The 8120-nt window shown below is 38.4% G+C and overlaps 1 protein-coding gene across 2 annotated transcripts in view; it reads left to right on the top strand.

Annotated features, from left to right (window-relative positions):
• Positions 1-8120, top strand: part of LOC110441720 (FMRFamide receptor-like) — a 100360-nt gene that overhangs the window by 2973 nt on the left and 89267 nt on the right. The window contains exon 1 of one of the 2 annotated variants that reach the window (XM_021484947.1): positions 5176-5204. The exons of the other annotated variant lie outside the window; for it this stretch is intronic. The gene's annotated coding sequence lies outside the window, so the exon portion shown is untranslated. Of the gene's footprint in view, positions 1-5175; positions 5205-8120 lie in introns of those variants that run through there. 2 annotated transcript variants of the gene reach the window in all.

The raw sequence follows: 8120 nt of genomic DNA, 5'->3' as shown, positions 1-8120 counted from the left end.
GAGTACTTGCTCTAGTGTGGTAGACTTGTTGGTGGCTTTCCGAGTACTTGCTCTAGTGTGGTAAACTTGTTGGTGGCTTTATGAATACTTGCTCTAGTGTGGTAGACTTGTTGGTGGCTTTCCGAGTACTTGCTCTAGTGTGGTAGACTTGTTGGTGGCTGTCCGAGTACTTGCTCTAGTGTGGTAGACTTTATGGTGGCTTTATGAGTACTTGCTCTAGTGTGGTAGACGTGTTGGTGGCTTTCCGAGTACTTGCTCTAGTGTGGTTGACTTGATGGTGGCTTTATGAGTACTTGCTCTAGTGTGGTGGACTTTATGGTGGCTTTATGAGTACTTGCTCTAGTGTGGTAGACTTGTTGGTGGCTTTATGAGTACTTGCGCTAGTGTGATAGAATTGTTGGTGGCTTTATGAGTACTTGCTCTAGTGAGGTAGACTTGTTGGTGGCTTTATGAGTACTTGATCTAGTGTGGTAGACTTGTTGGTGGCTTTATGAGTACTTGCTCTTGTGTGGTGGACTTTATGGTGGCTTTATGAGTACTTGCTCTAGTGTGGTGGACTTGTTGGTGGCTTTATGATTACTTGCTCTTGTGTGGTGGACTTTATGGGGGCTTTATGAGTACTTGCTCTAGTGTGGTAGCCTTGTTGTTGTCTTTATGAGTACTTGCTCTAGTGTGGTAGTCTTGTTGGTTGCTTTATGAGTACTTGCTCTAGTGTGGTAGTCTTGTTGGTGGCTTTATGAGTACTTGCTTTAGTGTTGTAGACTTGTTGGTGGCTTTATGAGTACTCACTCTATTGTGGTTGACTTGTTGGTGGCTCTATGAGTACTTGCTCTTGTGTGGTGGACTTTTTGGGGGCTTTATGAGTACTTGCTCTAGTGTGGTAGTCTTGTTTGTGGCTTTATGAGTGCTTGCTCTTGTGTGGTGTACTTTATGGTGGCTTTATGAGTACTTGCTCTAGGGTGGGGGACTTGTTGGTGGCTTTATGAGTACTTGCTCTAGTGTGGTGGATTTCTTGTTTGCTTTCTCGTGGTGGACATGTTAGTGGCTTTCACAGTGTTCTAGTGTGATGGAGTTCTTGTTGGCAGCGTGTTGAAGTTCTTGGCAAAGCCTCGTGTTTGGCAACTTAAGAATATTCCCCTCGGGTTGAGATTCTCCTATCTCACCCCCAAGGGGGTGAAAGATTCTATTAATCTCACACCGGTAAAAGTGCGGATACACCAGTCCAGGGTAAGAGAAAAGGAAATCTCACACCGGTAAAAGTAAGGACAAATCTGTCCAGGGTAAGATAATCCTTATTCTATGATTTAGTAACTTCAGTTCTTACATAATGTATCAGTTTCTGGTACAGATGAATGTTTGTTTCTTTTACTTAAGATGTGTTCTATAATGTTGTTAAATTCGAGATCCAGAAATCTTGTGTGATATATCCTCCCATTGCCCCGTACGTACAGGTATACCCATATGTTAACTGGTTAACAAGTGGTTAACCGAGTTTAGCAGCGCATTTCGTTATGTATTGCGAAAAACGAGTGTCCCCGTTGTGAGATTATTTGTTACAGTAACCACCCCAAGGCTGATTAAACGTATTTGAAATGACCACACGATCCTCCTATCACCACAAACATGATAAGATCGTCTTTCAATCAACATTCACTTACCAGGGTTCCGCAGGCAAAACGTTCACTTTACACAATTCGTTTAATCGTTTTCACAAAATGCGGCTTATAAACCCAGCCACAGGAAACATACCGAGAAGTAACAACGTTATAGCTGACTGGCTTCGTAATAAAATATTCGCTTAACTGATCATAATTGTTACCTGCAACCGCTTATTTTAGAATTATTGCTTTACTGACGTATACATATGTTACCTGACTGGTGTACAGTGATTGTGTTACCTGTCTGTGGTGTACGGTGATTACGTTATTTATGTTACCTGTCTGTAGTGTACGGTGATTACGTTATTTATGTTTTACCTGTCTGTGGTGTACGGTGATTACATTATGTATGTTACCTGTCTTTGGTGTACGGTGATTACATTATTTATGTCACCTGTCTGTGGTGTACGCTGATTACATTATGTATGTTACCTGTCTTTGGTGTACGGTGATTACATTATTTATGTTACCTGTCTGTGGAGTACGCTGATTACGTAATTTATGTTACCTGTCTGTAGTGTACGCTGATTACATTATGTATGTTACCTGTCTGTAGTGTAAGGCTATTACATTATTTATGTTACCTGTCTGTGATGTGCGGTGGTGACATTATTTATGTTACCTGTCTGTGATGTGCGGTGGTGACATTATTTATGTTACCTGTCTGTAGTGTACGGTGACGACATTAGTTACGTGTTACCTTTCTGTGATGTGCGGTGATTACATTATTTATGTGTTACCTAACTGTTATGTACAGTAATCGATTAGGTGTTTTATTTCGTTCGTATTTGCTTTCGTAACATTAACCGCATCGGATTCTGATGAAGTTCACACAAATGGGAGGTTTGCATTGTTCCCTCGACGTCAACAAATTCCATGTTAGTTTAGCAATACCTCAAACTGCAATAAAAAAAAACACCCTATAAAAAACCACATTTATTTTAACACACAGTACGTTTGTTTGAGGCTATACTATCGATATTGGTATAAAAACGCACTAAACAGGCAATCTTTCATAAGCTTAACATTACTTTTCATGAGCTTTAAGAAGTTGTTTATAAGAGTTTTGTGACATACCTGCTATATACGTCAATCATGTGTATCATTCCTTTGACGTATTCGTGTATGTGACTTATCTGTCATGTGTGACAGTACACTGGCGTACCGGTTTATGTGACGGTTATCTGACATACCGGTATCCATTGTATGTTATTGTATAGTTCTGCGATAAACCGGTTTACGTGTGTCAGTTGTGTGACCTGCCATTTATGTGTATCAGCTCTGTGATAACCTGGTTACAGTTCACGCGCACTATAATTGTGAAAGCATCGTCACGTGATGCAGTGTATATTATCAATTTTGTCATATATATCATGCATTCTTGACGATTGTGCGGTGCACTGGGTTCACCATTACAAATCCGTGTTTACGGGAGGAAACAAAAGAGTGGGAGAAAAATAACAAATCACTGCTGTGTGATGCAAACAGAGCATGAAAAAAAATAGCAACCAGCATAGTACTACATCGTGGTGTGACCGTAATTGGTGGAGCACGAAGTCTAAAGGCGCAAATCTTCAAACCGCTACGTTCTACAGTTTAAACCAATCAAAATGACGGAAAGTGATCATCGACTGGTTGTTGTACACTCATAGTTACCTAACATCTTTTTGGTAATCTGATGGACAAGGTTGGTTCTGAAATATAACGACAAATCACGTCGGTTTTGTGACCTACAGAAGTACCGTCGGTGTCATTTCTGTCAAACCCACTGATCGGATGTGCTAGCTATATTTATTCATTTTACAATATTCACATCACTGCATCACATATGTTACTCGCATGCTAGTTGATGAAATTGTAGACATAGGAAGTCACCCATGTAAAAAGCAGCACGCCAATGTACAAGGGTCATTGCACTAACTCAAACGCGCGTTTATGTAAGAGGAGAATTAGAGATTGAAACATTACAATAAATACAAGTGTCTGCTGTGTGTTTGATCTCCCTAAAGGATCGCTCTGTATCCCTGCGGACTGTCCTGAACTGCTCTTAGGAAACATTCAAAGGGATAGCGTGCATAAATTTGTAGCTACTTGTCAAATAGCACCCTTATATAAACGAAGAGAATGCGTTTGAAATCTTACGAACATGAATTGAAGAGGAACTGGACAACATGTCGACCATCAACTTATTTTAATGTTTGCTACCGTTGAAGAGGGATCATTTTGTCAAAACTAGGACATGCGTTTCACAGTAAAGCATCAGCTATCGGCTTCCTCCGGGCTTAAAACATAAACACATGTTACGCAACGGTTACTAGATTCCTACTTTACCAAATTGAGTTTCGAAGAATTAAATTCCAATAACCACGCATGCCATCAGACTAGCGTTCCGTGGCGGACTGTCGACTACCTCACTGATCATATCGCTAGTCATTAAGTTTCTACAGTTGCGCGTTACCACAAACCGTGTAGATATAGTCCGGGTAAGAGATAATCACAAATCCAACATTTGGTTTATAACATTTCACATTTGATTCAATTATTAAATTATATTAGCAAAGTAATATGAATCAAGACAAGGCTAAGCGGAGTCGCTATCTGTCACCTTGTGAGGTTGTTTACGACATGTACATGTAAACACTTGTCCTGACCCAGGTTGTCAAAGCTACACTACAATACGCAATTCGCCACAGTCAGGAATTCAGTGTTCTTAACAAATTAGAAGGTCTTATACAATATTTCGTAGAAATGCTTCCCTGTGCAATGGCTTGGTATTGCCGGTTTGATTACTGCGGGGAGTTGTCGTCATTCTGCTATCATTTGATTGTTGCCGGCATGTACAAATAACCATTTCCAATAAGTTCTCTTACCAAACCATTATCTCCACGCACATGCTGCATAACAGTAATCTACGATGAAGTCTCGAGGCAGTGGGCATGTGGCACGCATTTACATAATTACATAATCTACAGATCATTTGCATACCCAAAGTGACCACGGGTCACGCAAATTAGCGCAGACTTAGGACAATGTCCCAGTATAATAGCGCTCTATGGGGCAGCCCGGGGTTTGAACTCGGTAAACAATGACAGGTTTCACTGAAACTTCAAAATAACTGGCACATAGGGATTGATGTAATATTATATGTACACAAAACAATGACTCGATACTCGTAAATGTATGACCTCTGACCCAGCCCGTTCTTGATTTGTCACATGTAAGTAAAACCGAATACCTTTAATTATCGTGTTTTGTGTTCTGTAAACGCTAGAAGAATTAAGAAATGCAATACCTGTCTGTCCATTCTTAGTCAGGCTACTTAATTGGAGATGTATATGGTTAAAACTCAATGGTAACCAGTTGGAGCGGAAACACGACACGAAGAGAAAAGGAGAAACGTTCGTTTACAAAGGAGTGATCATGTATACTTGTCCCGATTCCAGCGTGTATTTAACGTGAAATGTAGAACTGATCTTCCTAAATCAGTGAAGGACTTGAGGACAACTGGCAGCCTGTCAACAGAGGAGAGAGGCTATATGTGTGACAGTAAGTTAATTCGCTTTATGTTCACAGTTAAAACGATTCTTAGTGGACACGCCCTGACCTCCACTGAGCCCCAGTTCCCACAGCCCGCCACCAACACAGCAAACATCTATTGGTGACGTAATGGGAGGCGCATGTATCTGTCACACAGGTCTGTTGGTGATGGGAGTCTCATGTATATGTCATTCAAGTTTGATATCTGAATTCATTACCTTCATTGCGCATATTGTCATGGTTTGTCTAATGATTTTGACCTAATATGAATTCCCGACAATTCAGAAATATCAACGAATTTACTAAATGCATGTTCATTGCAGAGAAAATACCTGACAATCAAATCAAGTTGGCTGTTAGATAGTTCAATGTTATGGGTTATAAACATTTCGTTACGAGATCGGAGTAGATATCTAAATAAATTAATATATATACATAAACATACAGACGACCTGTCAATGTTTGTGTGCATACAGACACTGTGTAACTGTTTTTATACATACAGACGATGTGTCAATGTTTGTATATATACAGACGATGTGTCAATGTTTGTATATATACGGACGATGTGCCAATGTTTGTATATATATACAGACGATGTGTCAATGTTTGTATATATACAGACGATGTGTCAATGTGTGTATATAATTATACAGACGATGTGTCAATGTTTGTGTGCATTCAGACACTGTGTAACTGTTTTTATACATACAGCAATGTGTCAATGTGTGTATATATACAGACGATGTGTCAATGTTTGTATATATACAAACGATGTGTCAATGTTTGTATATATACAGACGATGTGCCAATGTTTGTATATATACAGACGATGTGTCAATGTTTGTATATATACAGACGATGTGTCAATGTTTGTATATATACAGACGATGTGTCAATGTTTGTATATATACAGACGATGTGTCAATGTTTGTATATATACAGACGATGTGTCAATGTTTGTATATATACAGACGATGTGTCAATGTTTGTATATATACAGACGATGTGTCAATGTTTGTATATATACAAACGATGTGTCAATGTTTGTATATATACAGACGATGTGCCAATGTTTGTATATATACAGACGATGTGTCAATGTTTGTATATATACAGACGATGTGTCAATGTTTGTATATATACAGACGATGTGTCAATGTTTGTATATATACAGACGATGTGTCAATGTTTGTATATATACAGACGATGTGTCAATGTTTGTATATATACAGACGATGTGTCAATGTTTGTATATATACAGACGATGTGTCAATGTTTGTATATATACAGACGATGTGTCAATGTTTGTATATATACAGACGATGTGTCAATGTTTGTATATATACAGACGATGTGTCAATGTTTGTATATATACAGACGATGTGTCAATGTTTGTATATATACAGACGATGTGTCAATGTTTGTATATATACAGACGATGTGTCAATGTTTGTATATATACAGACGATGTGTCAATGTTTGTATATATACAGACGATGTGTCAATGTTTGTATATATACAGACGATGTGTCAATGTTTGTATATATACAGACGATCTGTCAATGTGTGTATATAATTATACAGACGATGTGTATGTTTGTATACATGCAGACGATCTGTCAATGTTTGTATATATTCAGACGATCTGTCAATGTTTGTATATATACAGACGATGTGTCAATGTTTGTATATATACAGACGATGTGTCAATGTTTGTATATATACAGACGATGTGTCAATGTTTGTATATATACAGACGATGTGTCAATGTTTGTATATATACAGACGATGTGTCAATGTTTGTATATATACAGACGATGTGTCAATGTTTGTATATATACAGACGATGTGTCAATGTTTGTATATATACAGACGATCTGTCAATGTTTGTATACAAACAGACGATCTGTCAATGTTTGTATATATACAGACGATGTGCCAATGTGTGTATATATACCGACGATGTGTAACTGTTTGTATATATACAGACAATCTGTCAATGTTTGTATATACACGTATACAGACGATGTGTCAATGTTTGTATATATGCAGACGATGTGTAACTGTTTATATGTACATTTGCGTGACATTGTCACTATATAGCCTCTTTGAAAGCTGTTTCGTTGATGGGACTTTAATTACCATGCATCACGAGACACAAAAAATAGCGTATTAATACAACACTGAATGGAACTACAATATCCAATATTAATAAACATGACGGCTGCTGAAATATCGCTGGGCATTGTGAGATTTCACAATGTCATTGTAAATTTATGTGCAAAATAAAAAATAAAATAAAAAACCGCTTTTATTACAACGAAAACAAGACCAAGGTCTGCAATATCGTACAAAATGCACATCGGTTGAAATCACCAATGCCGGCAATGGAAACAATTTTAACGCTCATGCAATTTATCAGAAATATCGTCTGTTACACTGCACTGATCAACAGGGGTTCGTTACAAATGTCTGAAATACACGTATTCTATAGACCTACTGAAACAGTTGTTACAGACCTACTGATATGAGTCACAGCACACATAAACATTTCAGACATTTTGTAACGAACCTGTGCTCCGTCGCAAGATCACTCACTTCAAACGCTCTCAGTTTCACGCGTCTCGCATCCACGTTTCCTGATTTCTGACGACATGTCAAATAACGAGGCCGTTATAGAATCTACCGACTGTTGTCAGGTTCCCATACAATCAACAAATAAATTCACGCCTGGATTCTTCACAAAATGAGCGAAGAGAAAAGTTCGAATTAACTTCCAAAAATAACTCCCTCGTGGAGGGCAAGGTCGGATTTACGGTGTTCACTGTATTTGTCCATGCGCGAAATTTGTTCCGGGGAAAAATCGAAACAATTTCAAATCTAACTTTCAGCTCAGAGTTCTATTGATAAACTTAAATCACC

This window comes from Mizuhopecten yessoensis, unplaced genomic scaffold (assembly GCF_002113885.1).
Source record: "Mizuhopecten yessoensis strain PY_sf001 unplaced genomic scaffold, ASM211388v2 scaffold716107, whole genome shotgun sequence".
Lineage (NCBI taxonomy): Eukaryota > Metazoa > Mollusca > Bivalvia > Pectinida > Pectinidae > Mizuhopecten > Mizuhopecten yessoensis.
The sequence above is the reverse complement of the archived record's forward strand: the minus strand, read 5'-3'. Positions and strand labels throughout refer to the sequence as shown.